This window comes from Sceloporus occidentalis, unplaced genomic scaffold, assembly GCF_023333645.1.
Source record: "Sceloporus occidentalis isolate IW3139 unplaced genomic scaffold, rSceOcc1.0.p SCAF_16, whole genome shotgun sequence".
NCBI classification, from domain to species: Eukaryota; Metazoa; Chordata; class Lepidosauria; order Squamata; family Phrynosomatidae; genus Sceloporus; species Sceloporus occidentalis.
In genome coordinates this window covers 455766-477935 of record NW_028316996.1, presented here as the reverse complement: position 1 = coordinate 477935, position 22170 = coordinate 455766, and positions in this window count along the sequence as shown.

Below are 22170 nucleotides of genomic sequence, written 5' to 3'. Positions count from 1 at the left end.
GCTTCAGGTAGATTTTCTCAGTGCTTTCAAAATGCTTACTGATGCAAATATATGACAGATTCGCCATGTTTTCTTATGAACCTTTGAGCTATATCTGTCTCCAATTAAAGGCAATATAAAGGTAAAATAACATGGGACATTTAAGAGATTCCTCATAGCTCTGTGGGACCAGTTGATAATGCCACATCAAGTACTATAAAACACATTATTACACATGCCGTGTTACATAGTAACATAATAATTAAGGTTGAAAAGGACACAACTATATTAAGTTCAACCTTGCTGTTGATCCAGAAGAAGGCAAACACATGGCATAACCCTGCACCAGAATGAAAAAGGTCAAGTGTTTCCCAGAAAACATATTTCAAAATCTTTAGAAATTTTAAGTGCAAAGCAAATAACTTCCAGAAAAAACGCATTTACAACCACTACAATTTAAATTGATAATTCAAGTAAACCTTTCTTATTCATTAAAAGAGACTGGCTAAGTGTAAGGAGAGACCAAAGCAACACTTTTCACCCTCTAAAGTAAATAATCAAAAAGCTCTTTTAAGAATTGGAAAGATGGTTAGAAAAGGCTGAGAATACTAATTAAAGTGACACTCAAGTCACAGACAGGCTATTTCAGTGGCACTGGTGGCACAGGCAGGCCGTTTCAAGGGCAGAGGTGGCACAGGTTGGCTATTTAGGGGGGCAGAGATGGTGCAGGCAGGCTGTTTAGGGGTACTGAAAAGCTGCTTTGGAGGCAAAGATGGCACAGACATGTTTGGGGGAACAGATGGTGAAAAGGTGGTACTGTGGGACACGTTGCTTGTGAAGTTGGGATGGCTGGTGTTCAAATATTTCCAGTGCTGCTTTTCATTGCCAGTCTAGCCCCCTATAAAAGTACTTTGTAAGTACTTTCACATGCATCCATTTAACCTGCAAAGAAAAAATGAAGCACATGCGCAAGTCTTGTAAGACTGTCCTTGAACACTAGCCGAGCCAGTGCTAGATGTGTTCGTCAGAATCGGCAGTGGCAACAAATATTCATAAATTTGGAAAAATTGATCAAATGAGAACTGTAATTATTACAGGAACTACTAGTGAACGTTGCATATTAAAACAATAAATATACAAAAACACAAACGTAGGCATAGTAACACACACACAGAGAGAGAAACGTAAGTATATACATATACCGTATTAGCTCGAATGTAGGCCCCACTTTAAGTCTTTAAAGTGGGGGTGCGGCCTATATTCGGGGTCTAGCGCCCGACGCCCGGGACATGCAGTTCCGGGCGCCGGGCAGGCAGCAGGGTTAGGATAGAGATCCCCCACAGCGGTGCACCTGTATCCTACTCTCCGATACGCCCAGACAACCTCCCCTACCAGCACTTTCCACGGGGGGAGTGCCGGCACGGGAGGTTTTCTAAGCGCATCGCACAGACGTTCACCGCCAGCGGTGATGTGAGTGTACAGCCCCTGCTGCCGGCACATCTGCACGGTGTGCTTTAACAATCTCCCTTGCCGGGAATTCCCACAGGGGGAGTCCCGGCAAGGGAGATTGTTAAAGCACATCGTGCGGACATGCCAGCAGCGAGAGGTTGTTAACCCTTGCATCGCCGCAGCTGGTGAACGTCTGCGCGCTGTACGCTAACAATCTTCCGAAACTTGAATACGCGTACTGCGTAGCTGTCCCCCGCCGGCCCTGCAAGACCCCGGGGAGTAAGTCTAGAGGGGGGGGGACCTCTTGGGGGCAGAGTGGCAGCATATCTCGGGGGGGGGGGGACAGAGTGCATATCTCAGGGGGGGATAGAGTGCCAGCATGTCTGGGGAGGGGAGAGTGGCAGCATATCTGTTCCACTAAGTGTGTAAGAAATGTTTTTCTTTAAAAAAGCACCTAACTTTTAGGGTGCGGCCTATATTCGGGTGCGGCCTATATCTGAGCCAATACGGTATATATATATATATATCCAAGTGCCATGAAAAAGAGCAAGAAATAGAAAGAATGACAATTGGTGCAGTAAAAACAAAAATTTTAGTTTCAGAAAAAAAAATACATTCACATAAGAATAAAGAAAATTGTTAAGCATAGCATATTCAACCGGTTCCAGTGCTATAAAAAAATTCAATATAGAAATGTAATTATTTGAATATAGAGATAAAGAAATCTAAGGGTGCTAGGATATTAGCACTTTGTGAATCAACATGTAAATGCTCTATTGATATATGTTACTAATCATACGATGATGCACAGATTTTGTATTTGATACTCAGATACCTTTTACATCCCCTCGATTTCCTTCCTAGAGCCAAAGCTCTCTTAATTACTTAATGCCTCCCCATTGCATTGATTAAAATGAAATGAGCAGACAGAAACAACATTTGCCTGTGTCAGTGTAATGCTACTGATATATTGTGGCATACATTTAAAAAAAAACAACGTATTTGTGTCCTTGGTGGTGGTAAGGACACATAATATGAAGTCTGTTTTGTTCAAGCTGTTTTTCATTTGCTTCGCCTGTAGTACCACACTATGCAATTATAGACTGATGAAAGATGAAGAGGTTATCTGAGTGGAGGTGCGCTCTGAACCCGGGCTGTTGGTGAAGAATTAATTCTGGAGTTAAGCCAGGCTTCATAATCTTCTGTAGGCATCTGCACCAGATATTCCCTCACAAACTGTAACAAAAAAAAGCGAATATTGGAACATTAACCATTATTGAATAACAGATCACAAACCCATTTTATTAACAGTAAAACACACAAAGCAGCTGCGAGGATATCTTTTATGGGCAGAGAAAAATGTAAGCTTTTAGGAACTCAGACATCTATTCTTCAGCAGAAAACAAGAAGGATTTAGGAATAATTGTAGACCATAGACTTAGCAACAAAGTGCAGTGCCAGTCTGCGGTTGCAAAAGCCAGTAAGGTATTGGCATGCATAAAGAGGAGTATTAAATCACGAGATGAAATGCTATAGAGCTGGAGATCTCTCTAGTGATCTATTCACCAAGAGCTGTCTACAAAAGACACGGGGTCATCAGTTCAGACTTGAGGAAAGTAAGACTTGATTGGTAATTGCCCCAATAAAAACCCCATTATTGTTTTTTTTGCCTTCTTTTGGATCAACTTTAGAACTAGGTATGTGTGAAAGGTTGAACTTGATGGACTGAAGTATTTTTTCAACCTACTACACTATACTACTATACCATACTAGATCGAATCACTGCAACTGAAAATTCTTTATCCCCATATAAATGCAAAAAAAAGTTTTAAAATATAAAACCTTTACAAAAAATAAAAAATGGTAAAATGAGGACATCCTACAAGGATATCCTATGAGGACCCCTCAATAACAAGAGGGGCAGTAGGTATTGCACTTTTCCCACCCTGTGTTCTGGTAGGTGGGAGGCTTATAATGTGCCCTTGTGGGTGCCACCCTTATCCCTAATCACTATGGAGTGGGATGGTGAGGTTAAGTAATATTGTTAACCCTTGCTATTCTCTATGCTAAGGGATGGACATACTTTTTCAGTGAGGCATAGGGAGCTTCCATCTGGTCTGTGGCAATGGCACTGTATTTTAAATGGTGCTAGTTGCGCAGGGGCATGTAAAACAACTCCAATGTAACCAGTGGCATCAAGTGGTTGAAGGATGAACAACATCCCTCACTATAACACTCTCTACCATTCACTGTATTTTAATGAATAAAGGATGTATAGATCATCCACCAGTGCTGCATTTCATTCAGTAAGTCTCAGTACGGGGGTGTCGGGTGTTTACATTAGGTACATTGTGCACAAATCCGCCTATTAATATTAATTTTATTAATAAAATAATTAATCAGCATATTAATTTGTTTCTGAACTGTACTAATTTAAATGCTTTATCAACTTACTTTAGGCACCAATAACTCAAATTGTTAAAACTACATGTTTATAGATGATACAAATCTTTCCAGAAATGAGGAAATTGATCTGGGTTTAAGTATCAGTAATGAATCAATTTTATGGTTCCTCCCTTTGTGCCAAGAAACAATCAGCAGCTGGAAATTAAACTGTAAATAAACAAGTGTGTGAACTTAAAAGATCCTTAATCTTTGCAATGTCATCTGTTTTTTTTTGTGTGTTTTTTTACCTTAATCATTTTATAATTCTACAAATAAACTATATTTATTTCAATGGAGGATCCTATTATACTTTTGATAGGTTGAGATATGCCAAAATGTAATGAAAATGACCAAGGAGGAGTATTTCCCAAATTTAAGAGTGCACATTCTCAGGGATGTGGGAGATGTCACTAACTAACAATAGGGTGGCAACTATTCATGCATGTTTACAATGCTTTCCAACTATATTTTGCCATACACATAGTGAAGTTTGTTCACAATGCTAAACACAGAGTTAACCTGCTATGTTCTTGCATGTTCCTATGGGACTTGCTGAGATCAGAGGTACAGAAAGACCCAAATAGTTTCATCTCAGAGGTTTTTTTTGGGACAATTAATAATATCACTATGTTTAGAATGTATTTTACTTGATGCAACTTGATGGCTTGGAGATTCTACAAATACTACCGCTGACACTCACTGTGCTTCATAGGTTCGACCTCAAAACCATGAAGAGACGGTGTTCTGCTAAATCATTGCCACTAGAGGGAGCCTTTGTGTCTTACATATTGGCAATGTATTGTGACAATTTAGTGACATAGAAGTGAAAACACTGAAAACTGCGAGTGTGTGTGGAAGACCAGAATTCAATTAAATGTACTGTTCCACCTCCGCTGAATTACTTTCCTTGTCTTGATGTCAAATCCTGCCGAAGAAAAATTCTGTAATCATGTCAAATTCAGCTAATTCATACTTTCTCAGGAAATGCTTAAATGTAGCTTGTAGTCAGGTGACACAAAGAACAATGGATTTGATATGAGAAGAAGATAGTTTCTAAAAGTTTCTTTGTGGTTTTAAAGTGATTAAAGCTAATTTGAGTTGACCACCAGATTGAACCATTATGGCATGTAGAAGATAGAAGCATAAACATAGATAAACATAGAATTTGTCTGCCCATTTCTCCTGATGCAAAGACTCAGACGTTATTCAGGCCTTGATCTTGTTTTAGATTCAGGGTAGCTTTAGAGCTGTCCCATGCATGTTTAAAATGATGACAGAACGATGATAGAACAAAAGTAATTGAATAGCCTGAGTAAACAGTCAGTTGGATCAACTAAACCTTTTGAGCAAACAGGGTTAAAAAACTCAAAGTTAAAAACCGTGGTGAATAAAGCTCAGACTAACCTCTATAGCCACACTTATGTCAGGAGCACAAAGCTCCCAAGTGCAGAGTCCACTGAGCACCTTCAAGAAGGCATTAGGTCTTATTCTTACAAAGTGTTTCTCCTCTAATTTTTGAAGCTTGCTTAGAACATGCCGTATTTTCGGGTTCTTCTTCATTGTCGGTGAGATTCTAGAAAGCAAAACTACAAACCTGTGGCAGGGATAAAAATATGTTAGCAAAGAAATTTGAGCACATATCCATTATTTATAGTGGGTAAAACTTTGAATAAAATTATCAGATTTTGAAGAACTACCACTGACAATTGGGCCTGAACCACAGTCTAATAGACAATTACAGAATCCTGCCAAAAGTGCGCTAACTATATAAGCCACAAAATGCATTTACATTTATCAAGTGGTTATAGTAATATTTTAAAGCAGCTCAACAGTTTTGAAGATATTATAATGCTAATTTTCAATCTCTTGGTATAATTAATTAATTAATTGCGGAAGTCATTCTTCTTAATTCAATTGCAGCACAGACCTAACCTGTTTCTCCATATCTAATATACAAAACCTGTTAAAAGCTATAATGTTATCATAAAAAATATATTTTTTGTTAAAGCTTCACTGGTTGTCTTTTGGGGATTTTATCAACACTATATCTCACCAGTTGTTGGTGTCTGTGTAGTCTTTCTCTTCCTTTAGATTACAATAAGTCTTCCGCATTTTCTCCAGGTCTTTATGGAAGTGGCTGATAGTGTCTAATGATCGATATTTCTGCACACTTAACTCGTGGCGCATCCTAAAAGATCAGAAGCTGAGATATTAAAATTCATAACATGTCCAACTATAATGATACAAAATTAGAAATCCTGTGTATAGGCATGCTGCTTCCTCCCACTATAGGGCCTAAATAATTACTGATGCATTTTATTTAAGGATGGGACCATACGTCTTAAATTGCCCATGTGGATGGATGCATGGAAGGAACTAAGGAAGGAAGGCTGGAAGGATCTGTTGGTTACTCACTTAAGTCTGTTCATTCTGTGACATTCTTGTGATGAGCATTTTTTTCCTACTATGTCAAAGCATCTTTTTAACCTATTGCACAGTAATTTCTATACACAGTTCATATAAAATGGACAACTGTCAGTGTTACTTGCCTTTCTATTGCCTCCACTTTATCATGAAGGTACATGTCTGCCTCATCAGCCACTTCAAAGAACATCTCTCTCAACTCTGTGAATGTGCTTTGTTTCCTCTTAATGAGAAGGCCAGTGGGACTCATACTGGTAGAAGGAGAGTTGCAATAGATATAGAAAAATCACACACATAGGTTTTCAAAAAAGAGGACGTAGAATAACAAACTTGGGAAAGGTATGATGGGAGACCATTACGAAACTAGTAACAGTGCAACACAGAGTGGGGCAGGATCCAGATTTCCACAATCCAAAGAAAATAGAATACAAAATGCAGTAACATATTTAGAAACTGAGGCTAGTTAGCGAAGAGGTTCAAATGCACATGGAAAGACTGAAATAAATTGTTATTTTCAAAATTTTTGCACATGGTAGTGAGATTTAGGGACAAAGGGCAGTTAAGCTTTATTACAAAAAGGTGGAGGGTATGAGGAGAAGAGTTTTTGTGAGGACTAAATTTCTTAATTGTATCAAACCTTTTGGGTCTTTGTGTGTTAGCATTGAGACTTCCTTGTTCTTCTGTGACTGACGTTTCCCTGATGTCAGAAGATTGGTCTCTGTAAGAAAAAAAAAACAGTTTACAGTCTGTGACATCTCACTGGGCTCTAATACCCTTAATCTCAGTACATTTATTAACGTCAAAAGTAGAATAGTAAAATCTGGTTGCTATTATCATGTCAGGCATCCTCTTTTCATATTAATAAAGGCTTCCAAAACAATAGTTTATACCAGGAATTACCAAGTGTTTCTTGAGGCTAAAGAAATGTTATTTTGTCAGATACAGAAACTTGTGTGAAAGGGGATGGTAACCACAGGGGTATTTAATCTAGTATGAACTCACTAGTCTGCAGAGAAAAAAAATCTATATTTAATAGTATACTGCTATCTTATACATAAGTATATTCACCCTAAATAACCCTATACTACTGTTATCTATTGTTTCATTAAAGATCCCTGGTTCCCGAGCAGGAATAGGGGGAACCATTAACTATTTTCTCCTGATCCATGTTTTTGCTTAGGACATTTATTTGCACAAACATACTGTAGGCATTAAACAAATAAAAAACACTGTCAACACATAACATTTCATGATAATACCCATTTTTTAACAGATCCTCCAGAAGAAGGTTTGACACCACTGTTCTAGAATGCCTAAGAATTAGTCAGTATTTGGATTATTATGAACAAATAAGAAGTAAAATAAGAAATCAGCCAGGCATAAAGTGAATGCCATTTCAGTCCCCATATACTAAATGTCCATGTATCTTACATACCTCGTCATGTTGTGCTTCTTGTGAATTTCTTCCTCATCTAATTCCTTGTTCACACTCTCAGCAATCATTTCAAGCAATTTCTGCATGTCTGATACAATTATAGAATGAGATTTTTTCATAAACGTTAATTTTACATCAGTCATCTACAAAGGGCCAGACAAATGCTATGAGCTACATATTTATCGTTCCCAAATGTTTGGGTAATTGAAGGCTAACGTTTTTGTACTTTCTTTTTATAAGGGTCCTTATTAATAACATTTTCAACTTAAAATGAAGCTGGTTTCTAAAAAAAACTGCCTGCTAGGCTAATACATTTTGCAAATACTTAACCAGCCCAGTTCGCACATAACATTATTATATTGATACATATTATGTGTTATGAAACACATATACTGGACAATCCCCCTTTTGACATCAGAAATATAGAGAGAATATTTATTTGGTATGCTTGAGACCTACTATTATTTGTACAAATATTTGAAATTCCCATATGGTTAAAGGTCGGTGAACTAAAATGTTCTAAAGGCCCTAAAACAATGAAGTCAATTTACTAAGCATGGTATAATCAATTTCCAGACACCCAACTTTAGGTGAGTGGAGTTGAAAAACAAAGCAACTCATTAATTCATTAACCCATGAGTTGCAAATATAGGTGTTAAACATATAAGAGAAATACACAGGCAGAACCAAGCAATTATAAATGCATACACCAAGACAGGACTGGGACTAGGCCAGGTGGATAGCACAGGCTAGATAGCCCTGGGGCTGGATAGCTTACAGGCAGGGTGATGTGGCAGGATAGTCCTCAAGCAGAGCACTGTGGAAGGATAGCCCATTGGGAGGGCACACAGTAGGATATGAACAGGATATGCTGCTAACAGTAACTGGTCAGGGGCCAGCGACTGAAGGTTGCAACTCACACAATGCAATGGCCCTATATGATGAAACCAGCAGGTATTTAAGGAATAGGGCTGCATTAGATAACAAGGCACAGCTGAGGATATTACCCCTTTATGACAATGGCTGATTTAATTTTTTTTACCCTTCGTGGCTGTTTTAACATTTCTGTGGTGCTCGTGTTTAGCTGTAATATTCTCATTTACTGTACCCACACAAGTTATATATTGGAGGGTTTTTTTGGACAAAAAGAGCTTTCTTTAGATAACATTATGTTGATCATATTAACTATAAAAAAAAGTATAATATATGGTGAAAAACTAAGAAAAAAAGACTTTTACTGAAAAAATCTTTGTCCTGAGTTTTAAAATATCCAATGATTTTATGGGTTATAGGGCAATAAGTACAAGTAGCATTTTGCTACTTCAAAACCATTTAAAAAAAAATATAGTCATACTGCCCCAATGCCTTATTTGGGACATCTTTGAAGCTGGCCACTTCAATGTACCCCCATAAAAACCATATATGTTTGAATACATCCTCCACAGTATTTCAAATGCTGGTATTTCAACTCTTTTCATGCACACATTTTACCACCAGCCTTTGTCAAAGTATGCGATAGTATTTTTTGTGGTTTTTTTTTCCACACACATTCTACTTTACATATAAATTTATAGCTTCTTGTATGCATCACTGCCAACCAACACCCCAATCTCGTGGACCCTGACAGATACTCCCCCAAACATGCGTTTGTTGGGTTATTTGGGAGGTAAAGGGCCTCCTTTGGGAGGTGTGCATTTTTTAGAATTTCAACATCTGGTCAGTTAGTTGCCCATGCCCTATTTTTGTGACATCTTTGAACATGGTCAATTCAATTTAGACCATTAAATCATATTTTTTTTTAAAGCGAGACAGCCCATGGACATAAAAAATGCCAGTATTTGAACTCTTTCCAATGCGAAGATTTCTGTGAAGTTATAGCGCTAATCGTAGGACTTTAGCAGCCCAGAGTTCTTAAGAGGGTCTAGAGAAACCCTCTTGAGAACTTGTTTATATTTTAAAGGGCGAGGCAAACTCTTTCGCAGTGGTACCTGTGACCGCTCTCCAGAGGCGATCAATGATCACCTCCTCAGCTCTTTTAAATAATATATGCCGAACACTGAAGTCTGGAAGAGAGGCCACACGGGGCCCCTGCTGCAGATCTCATTGTTGCTGAATGCCTTGACATTGAGGCGTTACAGCAACACCGTTCAAGAGAGTTCCCACACCCAGAATAACAGCCACTAGAGGCTACAAGTGGAAAGAACATCACAACAGGAATATGGCATGTAGGATGGAACCGTGACAGCTGTCTCCAATTCTTGTTATGTTATTTTTTTTTTCTATAAAAGAAGACCAGATAAAGGTCTCGATCCATATTGCCTACTGAAATTCACAGTGAGCTATTACCAGTTAATTTAAGAATATTCGAAAGGTTCTTGTAAGATTTTATTGCTTAGTTTCATTACAGAAGCCTTAGCACTGTCAGTCAATCTACTCACCCAGTTGGGAAATAACATATTTTGGAGATGTTACATGCTGAAACTTCTAGCTTTACAGACCAGGCCCCAAGGGTTCCCTGCTACGATAATTTATGATTAACTCTAAAGCTTATGTGAGACTTTCTGTGAGAAAGTTATTCATTTTCAAGGTGAAGAATCCTGCTTTATCTGAGACTGACCTAAAACTATTTTGAAATAACTTTTTATGTACAGTAAATACACAAAGCTTGCAAATCTCATTAAAATTAATCAATTCTAACATGCAAAATGATTTAAAGTTTTCAGCAATTAAAACATTCTGGCTAAAATATGCAGGTTCTACGTACCCCAGTAACAAGGTATCATCTAAATAGCATCTAAATGATCAGCTAATATCCATGTAAAGAACATTGTCTCAAAGACAAAATAAAAAAAAGGGATGATAATATACAATAAAACACTAATACCGTATTTGCTCGATTATAAGACGACCCCCCCAAAATCTGAACATTAATTTATGAAAAAAAGAAAAAGCCTGAATATAAGACGACCCTATAGGAAAAAAGTTTTACCAGTAAATGTTAATTCATGTAAACTATGTGAACAATTGTTTGTTAATAAAAGCTATGATTGAGAAAAATATTTTGTATTTATTTCCTTTTTTTCAACCTGCCCCCCCCCAGTTATGCACATCTGCCCCCAGGCTTGTCACTCTGCCCCAGAAATGTCTTATACCCTCTAAATGCCACTGTGCCCCATGATACGCCTTTTAACCCTCTATATGCCACTGTGCCCCATGATATGCCTTTTGACCCCTTATGTGCCACTCTTCCTCCAGAATTGCCTTATACCCCTATATGTCACTCTGGCATTTAGGGGGTTAAAAGGCATATTATGGGGCAGAGTGGCATATAGGGAGGTATAAGGCATTTCAGGAGGCCGAGTGGCGTATAGAGGGTTAAAAGGCATTTCTGGAGGCAGAGTGGCATTAAGGGGGTTAAAAGGCATTTCACAGAGCATTCTGCCTCCAGAAATGCCTTATGCCCCCCCATTTAACACTCCCTCCTCCAAACTTACCGGTGCTTCTGAGTCCCCGGTTCTTAGTCCGGGCAGCGTGTAGAACGGAAGTTGTCTACGCGATTCGCGTAGAGCTCTACACGCTGCCCTGACTAAGCACCGGGGACTCAGAAGCACCAGTAAGTTGGGGGGGGCATAACACAGGGGGATCCAGGTCCCCTGCTTCTGAGTCCCCTGTGCTTAGTCCGGGAAGTGTGTAGAGCTCTACGTGAATCGCGTAGAGCTCTACACGCTGCCCGGACTAAGCAGCGGGGACTCAGAAGCACCGGTAAGTTGGGGGGGGGCATAACACAGGAGGATCCAGGTCCCCTGCATCGCTGCGGGGGATCTGGATCTTAGTCTCATAGTCAGACCTATTTGAGGTCTGATTATAAGACGACCCCGATTATAAGACGAGGGGTATTTTTCAGAGCATTTGCTCTGGAAAAAACCTCATCTTATAATCGGGCAAATACAGTAATTATACTGACTTTTGTGGCACAGGCCACATTCAATCTATGTGCTACTTTCCATCTACTGTAAGTTAAGTGACCACATTTTATTTCTGCCATTCAGGGACATGAAGCGCATGAGATTACACACACAGGTATATATATATATATATATATATATCGTGTCGTGGGCAATCCTGGACATGTGGTCACCCTACTGTAAGTGTCAAAAATTAGGAGTTTACAATTCATTCCACTGCATACTCATCATCAGAAACTAAATTTGTCATCTCTTTTCTCTCATCTTCAGCTAATCTACTTTTTGCATTTAACCCTGTTTGTTATCTTCATTACTACTGGCTGTCCTGCTTAATTAATTAATTGTTTAGGTAATCCATTCTTTGCATTAGTATCATTCCTTTGTTTGTCCTTTGATTTGTCTAGACTGAATTATAAGTACCCTGTTAACTAACTCCCTCTCTGCTCCATGTGTCTGTGATTTTATTGCAGTGTAATTAATCAATTGGTCAATATCTGAAAAGGAGCCATCCCTTATATTTCACCTGTTGTTTCTGTAACTCAAATTGTTAGGTTATATACTACTTGATATGTCCTGTTTACCCATTGTACAGCTCTGAAAAACATGATGGAGCTTTATAAAACAATAAAAAATAAAAATACCAAGAGAATGGCAGAATTATTGCTGGCTTCATGTTATAAATATTTTAATAATAATTACTTCTAATAACTTCAAATAACTTAATAATAATAGAAGTAATATGATACAACTGGGAATAAAATGCAATCAGATTTTAACAAGCTTTACTAATACAGGGATATCTAAAAATTGTACTGTTAAAAATGCGAGAGATTAAGGTTTAGAATGTTGTTGTAAACAAATTGCTGCCCAAGAAAAGAAGGCTGACTCTCTGATTAAGAATCCAATTTTATTTACTTATATGTAAAAAAAAATGTCCTGATGCTGGGCCGAAACGCAAGACCTGATGTACTTTACCTATTTAGTTGCATAGGTAAAATCATCCATTGTCTGGAATCAAAATTGTAATTTAATTTTGGGTTTTTGAAGAATAAAAAAAAATGCTACCCAAGAAATGACTAAATGATGTCATTTGCAGTTTTTATTTTGCTTCCTAATATATGATGAACTATAACATGCAGTTAATATTCACAGCTTGAGCTTGCTTAAAAAATGTTGTTTCACTTTGTATGAAAAACATAAAAAAATACTATATGAAGCTAATTTTTGTCCAGCCGTGACAGAAACAGTGTTAGAAATGAATGTCACAGTAAACAGTGTGATCTTTTCTCTGCCTCTTTAACTTATTGTCCTTTGATTCATGAAGGTAATTTCTCCTGTCTAGAAAAAGAGAGGAACTGATAGACATAGAATTGAGTTGGTGAGTTGGTAAAGGTTAGGCACAAGTGGAAGCCAGTTTATTGCCAGGCCTGGCTCTTATTTCTTCAGTTAGAGACAGAGGGTGAAAGGCAGAAACTCAAAATTAAAATGCTCGGAAAAATATCCCTTATCTTATATTCAAAGTCGTCTTATAATCAGACCTCTGACTACAGATGTCTGACTACAAGACTAAGATCCAGATCCCCCGCAGTGCTGCAAAGGACCTGGATCCTTCTCTCTGGCAGCCAGTGGATGTCTGTGCGAACAGTGGCATGGGGGGGTATAATGGTTTTCTGGAGGCAGAGTGGCATATAGGGGGTTAAAAGGCATATCAGGGAAGCAGAGTGGCATATAGGGGCGTATAAGGCATATATGGGGGACAGAGTGGCATAGAAGGGTTATAAGGCATATCTGGGGGGCAGATGTGCATAACTGGGGCAGATTGGCAAATAAAAGGAAATAAAAACAAAAAAATCATTTTTCTCAATCATAGTTTTTATTAAATATGAAAAAATAGTTTACATGTGAATTAATATTTACTAGTAAAACTTGTTTTCCTATAGGGTAGTCTTATATCCAGGCTTTTTTCCCCCCTAAATTAATATTCAAAATTCGGGGGGGGGTTGTCTTATAATCAGGGTCCTCTTATAACTGAGCAAATACGATAATTGTCACAGAAGGCTCTGTGCTTTTGGCTCCTGAAGGGGCTTGGGGGCCAGCCTCCTCCTTGACTTTGGAAGGGGTTCTGGTTTTGGGGTGGTGGGTATAGGGGGTCCATTTGGACTACTTCTTCCCACTGGTTCCCACCCAATTACCGGATACTCTAAAGACTGTGGAGCTTGGATGCAGATTTGGGGCCATACCTGGGAACTCTCCGGGTTTGACCGGGTGAGCGCTGCTCCTCCGGTTCAAGACCCAAATCCTCCTGGTCGCAGGAGCGGGGTCTTGACACTCCGCGCTCCCCGCTCATTTCCCCTTTAAATGGGGGAGTTCCCGGCAGCGGGAACTCCCATGGACGTCAGCGGGACCGCCGACCGTCAGTGGGACTGCCCACCGACGACCGTGGGACCGCCCACCGACGTCAGTGAAACCGCCCACCGACGTCAGTGGGACCGCCCGCTGACGTCAGTGTGCAGTCCTGGCCACGTCCCGCAAGAAAAGGCTCCGGGTAGCCAGAGCCAAGAAGTTCCCAGGTATGTTTGGGGCACTTGCATTTTGGGAGTTTTATGTGTGGTGTTTTATTCTCCATCAGCTCAGGACTTACAGGACAGAGACCTCCATGGCCAGTATTTGCACCAGGATCTGATATCCAGCAGGTTTCAGACAGAAATAAGGGATCCGCCCGTGTTTACCATCTTCCCCACAAACTACAATAGCGACCCCTATTGCGCTGAGGTGGGCTGAGTGCAAATACTAAGTTGTGTGCCGGACAGGAGGAAACGCAGTTTGGCGGAAGTACCCAGTCGGGGTACAGGGCATCCTGTCACAGTAAATATTATATGCACCTTACTCTCTGTAAAATGGATGTTATAGAATACTATGCAGGCTATAGAATAAGTGTCAACATATTTAGCCTTTACTTCATCAACATATGATTCTTTTCATCCTCAGACAGAAGAATACTTTATAGGTAAACAAAGATCTTGTTTCACAATATGCTTTCTTGTCTTGTATTCACATATTGTTATCAATGGTTGTTTCACAAAAACTTTACTAAAACCACTAATGTAAATGTCTATCATGTTCCTTAACATAACCTTTACAAACATGAAACTAAGATTTTCTGGGTATTCTGCAAATTGCAAATGCTGATTTAATGACTATGATTCTGCCTTTCCTGATTACATACATATCATGAGCAGATGCATCATACAGTTTTTTTTTGATGGGTTTTGTATAATTAGAAAATTCAGCCTGATTTACAAAAATGTTTTAAGAAAAATGTACACACTAAGCTAAATCCACCTTAATTTGGAAAATTGCAGAAAGTAACATGGTAGTTAAAGCTAGATGGAGAACCGTGGAAACTTCATGTTTTCTCCTGTTACCATGGTAACTCCAGCGGGAGCAAAGACAAGTTCCTTTAACGTTTGAATATAAAACAAGTGATACTTATACTTTTTTTGCATGCTGGCAAATCTATTCTATACTAATATGAAGCATATTATGATGCATTAAATACATTAAACTATTGTTCTATCACAATTCCCATTTTTAACATGGCAGAACAATACAATCTAATAATTTTTACTTATGTAAGGTCATAATTTCCATCAAAGTCAGGTTAAAAATGATGTGTATTTATGTTGCTAGGGTTTACAAGTTATGATTTAAATGTCACAATAAAACTATCACCCCTTCATATATCTTTGATATCCTTATAAAGGAATGAACTATACATAATTTATTTACAGTACATTATGGCTAATATATATATATATAGTATCTCACAAAAGTGAGTACACCCCTCACATTTTTGTAACAATTTTAGTATATCTTTTTATGTGACAAGACTGAAGAAATTACCCTCGGCTACAATATAAAGTAGGGGGTGTAGATCCTGTATAACAACACACAGCCATTAGTGTCTAACACCTTGGCAACAAAAGTGAGTACACCCCTAAGTGGAAATGTCCAAAATGGGCCCAATTAGCCATTTCCCCTCCCCGGTGTCATGTGACTCGTTAGTATTACAAGGTCTCAGGTGTGAATGGGGACCAGGTGTGTTAAATTTGGTGTTATCGCTCTCACACTCTCTCATACTGGTCACTGGAAGTTCAACATGGCACCTCATGGCAAAAAACTCTGAGGATCTGAAAAACAGAATTGTTGCTCTACATAAAGATGGCCTAGGCTATAAGAAGATTGCCAAGACCCTGAAGCTGAGCTGCAGCATGGTGGGCAAGACCATACAGTGGTTTCACAGGACAGGTTCCACTCAGAACAGACCTCGCCATGGTCGACCAAAGAAGTTGAGTGCACATGCTCAGTGTCATATCCAGTGGTGTCAGATGGTGTCAAGCATGTGTGGCGGCAACCAGGTGAGGAGTACAAAGACAAATGTGTCTTTCCAACAGTCAAGCATGGTGGTGGGAGTGTCATGTTCTGGGCCTGCATGAGTGCTGCCGGAACTGGGGAGCTACAGTTCATTGAGGGAACCATGAATGCCAACATGTACTGTGACATAATGAAGCAGAGCATGATTCCCTCCCTTCGGAGACTGGGCCGCAGGGCAGTATTCCAACATGATAACGACCCGAAACACACCTCCAAGACGCCCGCTAAAGAAGCTGAGCCTTGCTAAAGAAGCTGAGGGTAAAGGTGATGGACTGGCCAAGCATGTCTCCAGACCTAAATCCTATTGAGCATCTGTGGGGCATCCTCAAACAGAAGGTGGGAGAGCGCAAGGTAACATCCACCAGCTCTGTGATGTCATCATGGAGGAGTGGAAGAGGACTTCAGTGGCAACCTGTGAATGGTGGGCACACAAAATATTGACACTTTGGGCCCAATTTGGACATTTCCACACAGGGGTGTACTCACTTTTGTTGCCAAGGTTTAGACATTTAGACATTAATGGCTGTGCGTTGAGTTATTTTGAGGGGACAGCAGGCTGTACACTCACTACTTTACATTGTAGCAGAGTGTAATTTCTTCAGTGTTGTCACATGAAAAGATATAATAAAATACTTACAAAAATGGGAGGGGTGTACTCACTTTTGTGAGATACTGTATATATATATATATATATATATATATATATATATATCCCCTTCGTGACAAAGGCTGATTTTACTTTTTGTACCCTTCGTGACAATGGCCGTTTTAACATTTCTGCGCTGCTCGTGTTTAGCTGTAATTTTCTTCTTTCCCGTTTACTAAACCCACACACATTATATATTGTTTTTTTCAGGACAAGAAGGGCTTTCTTTAGATGACATTGTTTTGATTGTATCATATTATTTACTATTAAAAAAGTATAAAATATGGTAAAAATAAAACAAAAAAATTACTGTTTCTAACTTTTAGTTGAAAAATCTTTTACTCATCTATAAAAGGTAATGAAAAAACCTGCTAAATAGATTCTACTATTTGTCCTGAGTTTAGAAATACCCAATATTTTTACACATTATGGGGCAATAAGTACAGGTAGCGTTTTGCTATTTCAAAGCCATTTTTTCCAAATCTGGTAATTCTTCCCCCCATCCAGGCCCGGACTGGCCATCGGGCACACCGGGCGTTTGCCCGGTGGGCCGGGCCGCATTGACTTAGGGGCTGATGGAGCTGCAGCTCCAGGCCCCTACCCTACCTACGGCCGCATTAACGCGGCCGCACAGGGTTTAAATTAAAACATCGGGGTTTTTTTAACTTTATTTAACATCCTCCATGTTAAATAAAGTTTTTTTTAACTTTATTTAACATGGAGGATGTTAAATAAAGTTGAAAAAAAACCCCGATGTTTTAATTTAAACCCTGTGCGGCCGCAAACCTCTAAGGCCGGCCCTGGTGGGGGCTTCCCGGCCCCTTAGAGCAGGACCGGCCTTTGGGGTGTGCGACCGCACAGGGCGTCACACTCTAGGGGGCGGTCCGCACCGGGTGCCGCTCATCAGGGGGTGCCAACTTGCGGCACCCGGCACCCCTCCAGAGACGGACAGTAATGTCCGCCGCTGGAGGAGCAGGCTCGCAAGGGAGCGGTATCGGAGGTCTTTAACAGACCTCCGGTTCCCTTGAGTGATTTTAAGCCGGGTTCAACCCGGCTTAAAATCACTCAAGGGAGCCGGAGGTCTGCTAAAGACCTCCAATACCGCTCCCTTGTGATCCGCGCGGCAACAGCTGCTGTGCGCCGGGGTTTGTTGTTAGATCCCGGCGCACAACACTGAAGCCGCGCCCACCGCTGTTCGTGCCCTCTGACCCGGAAGAAGACAGAGAAGACAGAAGAACTGAAGAAGAGGAGCGAAGAGGAGGAAAAGGAGCTGTAAGGAGAAAAAAAGGAAAGGTAGGAAAACATTCAGTGAGAGTGGATTAGTATATATGTGTGGATTGGTATATATGTGTGGATTGGTATATATATGTGTGGATTGGTATATATATGTGTGGATTGGTATATACGTGTGGATTGGTATGTACGTGTGGATTGGTATATACGTGTGGATTGGTATATACGTGTGGATTGGTATATAGGTGTGGATTGGTAAGTGTGTGAGAGTGATGGGTGTTATGCTGTACCATTTCCAATGTCTTTTTCATGATCTAATTATGCTCTAAAAGTACATCATAACTCCCATCACTCTATACTGTTCCATACAGTGGCAGAGCTGGGAGGCAGAGGCCTTGCACCCTCACCGCAGAACTCCTGAAAGGTAAGTGAACTTCAAAGAGGGAGAGGGCAGATAGTTAGGAGGGGGTAGATAGGGAGAAGGGCGTGAGACGGGGGAAAGGGGGTGGATAGGGGGAAAGGGGGTAGATAGGGGAGAAGGGGTAGATGGGGCAGAAGGGAGTGAGAAGGGGTAGATAGGGCAATCATACTCCTATCATGCCAAGTCTGCGAGTACATCCTGGAATCTGGGTATGCCTGGGCATTATAGGAATGTGATTGCTGTTAACAATCATATATATATACATATAATATTGTTTTTTAATTGTTTTGTCCTATTTTGGTGTGTTACTTACTTTAAATAAAAGGGTTTTTTTAATGGTGTGGGGAGGTCATATTCGGTTTCGGACAGGTAAATGCTGCATTTTCGGTTTCAGTCCAGAATTCGTTTCGGTGCATCCCTACTACTAAGTGGTAGGCCTACACCACAACAATGTTTGGCGTAGTATATAGTGATTGGGGTTATGCTGCACTATTGTCAATGTCTGGCTCAATGTATAGTGATAGGGATTACGCTGTACCACTGTCAATGTGTGCCTCAGTATATAGTGATAGGTGTTATGCTGTACCACCGTCATTGTCTGCCTCAGTATATAGTGGTAGGTGTTATGCTGTACCACCGTCAATTTCTGCCTCAGTATATAGTGATAAGTATTATGCTGTACCACCGTCAATGTCTGCCTCAGTATATAATGATAACAGTGAGAAGAGGCAGAGGTGGTAGATAGTGATACAGGGGGATAGATAGTGAGAAAGGGGAGTTTTGTTACAAGTTTTTATTCCTTTCTTTTTTTGGGATGGGGGGGCACCAGAGGAGTAGTCCGCACAGGGCGCCAGAACACCTAAGGCCGGCTCTGCGGACCCGGTTGCAGTTGCGGCGGGCTTAAGGGGCTCTGCCTTAATGCGGCCATATAGGCCCAGTCAGTCCGGTCCTGACTGGGCCTATTTTAGGGTAGGAGCCTGGAGCTGCAGCTCCATCAGCCCCTAAGTCAATCCTGCCCTGCCACAGGCGCGGTCACAGTTGCTGCTTGCTCTGGCAACAAGGTAAATAGGGTGAGGGAAGGGGCTGCAGTGAGAAGGGGCAGAGGGGGGTTAGGTAGTGAGAAAGGGGGAGAGGGGATAGATAGAGGCGGTACATATTGAGAAGTGGGGAAGGGGGTTACATAGTGAAAAGGGGGAACATAGTGAGAAGGGGCAGATAAGATGATGAGAGGGGGTAGTGTGAATGCGTATGAGAATGAATGAATAAATGTGTGGATGAATTGTGTGAATGCGTATGACAATTAATGAATTCATGTGTGGATGAATTGCTTGAATGATTTGTGAGACTGCATTAATGAATGTGTTAATGATTTGTGTGAATGATTAAATGCAAAGATGGTACATGAAGGGTGGGCTTTAACAATAAATAAATAAATAAATATGGGCTGCTCAGGCTTAAATGCCCGGGCCTATTTTTTGTCCCAGTCCGGGCCTGCCCCCATCTGCCATTTCAGGTATATTTGAAGCCGGCCCACGCAATTTACCCCATCAAATCCTATATTTTTGAAAACAGGGTATTCCAAATGCTAGTATTTTAACCCTTTCCAAGCACTAATTCTACCATCAGCCTTTGTCAAACTTTATGGTAGTAATTCTTTTTGCATTTGTTTTTTCACACACATTTTACTTCAGGTATGAATAAACAGGTTCTGGTATATGTCATAATCATAAAACACCTCAATATGTGTTTAGCAACATCTCCTGAGTACAGCGATACCTCACATGAATGATTTTGCAAAGGGCCACATTTGGGGCATGCGCATTTTCAATGTTGAACTTTGGCATTTGGGGATCCACGGCCCATGCCCTATCTGGTACATCTTTGAGCCGGGCCATTTCAGTATGCCCAATAAAGCCATATATTTTTGAAAACTAGACACCCCAGGGTATTTTAAATGCTGGTATTTTAACTCTTTGCATGCACACATTTTACCACCAGAATTTTTTCAAAGTTTCCAGTAGTATTTTTGTGTGTGTATTTTTCCCCCACACACCTACTTTATGTATGAATTTACAGCTCCTGGTTTATGCCGCTGTCACACGACACCCCGATATGTGTTCAGCAACATCTCCTGAGTACCCCACATGCATGGGTTTGTCATTTTTGGGGGGAACCAAAAGGCCACATTTGGTACGTGTGCATTTTTCTAATTGGAAATGAGATGTGTGGCCATCCTTCCCCCCGTGTTATTTGGGACATTGCTGAACCCGGCCAATTCATTTTACTCCATCAAATCATAAATTTTTTAAAAGTAGACACCCCATGGGCATTTAATATGCCAGTATTTTAACTCTTTCCATGCAAGAATTGTTTTAAGCTAATATGCTAATTTTAGGACTTGCTCACAAAAATATATTTTTTATATATATATTTTATTTTTTTTGCCTTTTTATAAAAAAAATGTAAAAAAAAATTTCAACTTGAAGGTTCCCCTGATAGTGACATCATTGGGAAAGTATTTTTACATTTTACTGTTTTTTTTACAATTTTTTTCTAATTATTATTAATTTTATTTTATTTTTTAATTTATTTTTACTAATCACACTGTGATTAGAAAGCTGGGCTCCATTGACTTGCATGGTTGAATGCAGTACCTGTATTCAACCTGCAAGTGGAGCCAGAGTTCTCTAGAGGGTCTGGAGACCGTCTAGCGAACTTTTTCGTCTTTATTGTTTTTTTTCCCGGAGCGGTCACAGTCCATCCAGAGGTAAGTGTTTGGTGTCGTTGATCACCTCCTAAACGCTTTTAAAACGGGCGTCCGCCGCCATACAATGTATGGCGGATGTTGACGCCCCGGGGAGGGGCCAGAGATGGCCCCTAGTGCCGATCGTGGCGTTGCTGAATGCCTCTAGGTCGAGGCATTACAGCAACACCGTTTGGATGCAGAAAGCGAAAGTAGATCGCTTTCTGCACCCGTTTAAAGACGTGCCGGTCCTGGTACGTCATTTGTCGTTAACGACTTGATTTTCCGTGACGTGCCCGGACCGGCAATTGTCATCGATATATTTGTCCAGTAATACTGTTTGTCACTGTTTGTGTGCGGTTACCACCTAATTTTTGAAAGCTTGATAGACACACCCAAACAAAGGACTCACATAAGTATTTTCATTTTTGGTATTAAAAAATAGAAAAGGTTCATTGCTAAGCTACATGTGTAAGCCAGTGTTTTGTGTCACTTTTTGTGGTACGATTGGCACAGAATATGTTCATCTTGTTACTCTGCACTTAATTTCTATGTTTATACCCATATGTCAGGTTGTATTTTAATTTGTAATTCTTGAGATACTTACAGTCAGACACAGGTTCTTCGTCCTCCTCTTTGCCTAATTTTCCCTGGTTGTGGAGGGAGCTTTGAGCAGCTAATTCAAGATCCTCTACACCTTCCTGGAGAGCATCTGATGAGATGGTGCCCACTAAAGGCATCTCTTCTGAGCTTGGAATGAGGGATGAGACACTCCCGATGGTTGGAGTCTGAGTTGATGACACTCCACTGAAGCGTGAGATGCTGAGGAAAGATGCTTTCCGTGGCCTCAGAAAATGGCTACGGAAGAGTTTTTGGCTTGACTTTTTACTCTGAAAACATTGAGAAAATGGAGGCTGTCATGTGGCTGGGACATGTAACATCTGTAACAGATGTTGTTTGATTCCATTAATGAATGATAGGAGCATGATTTCTGCA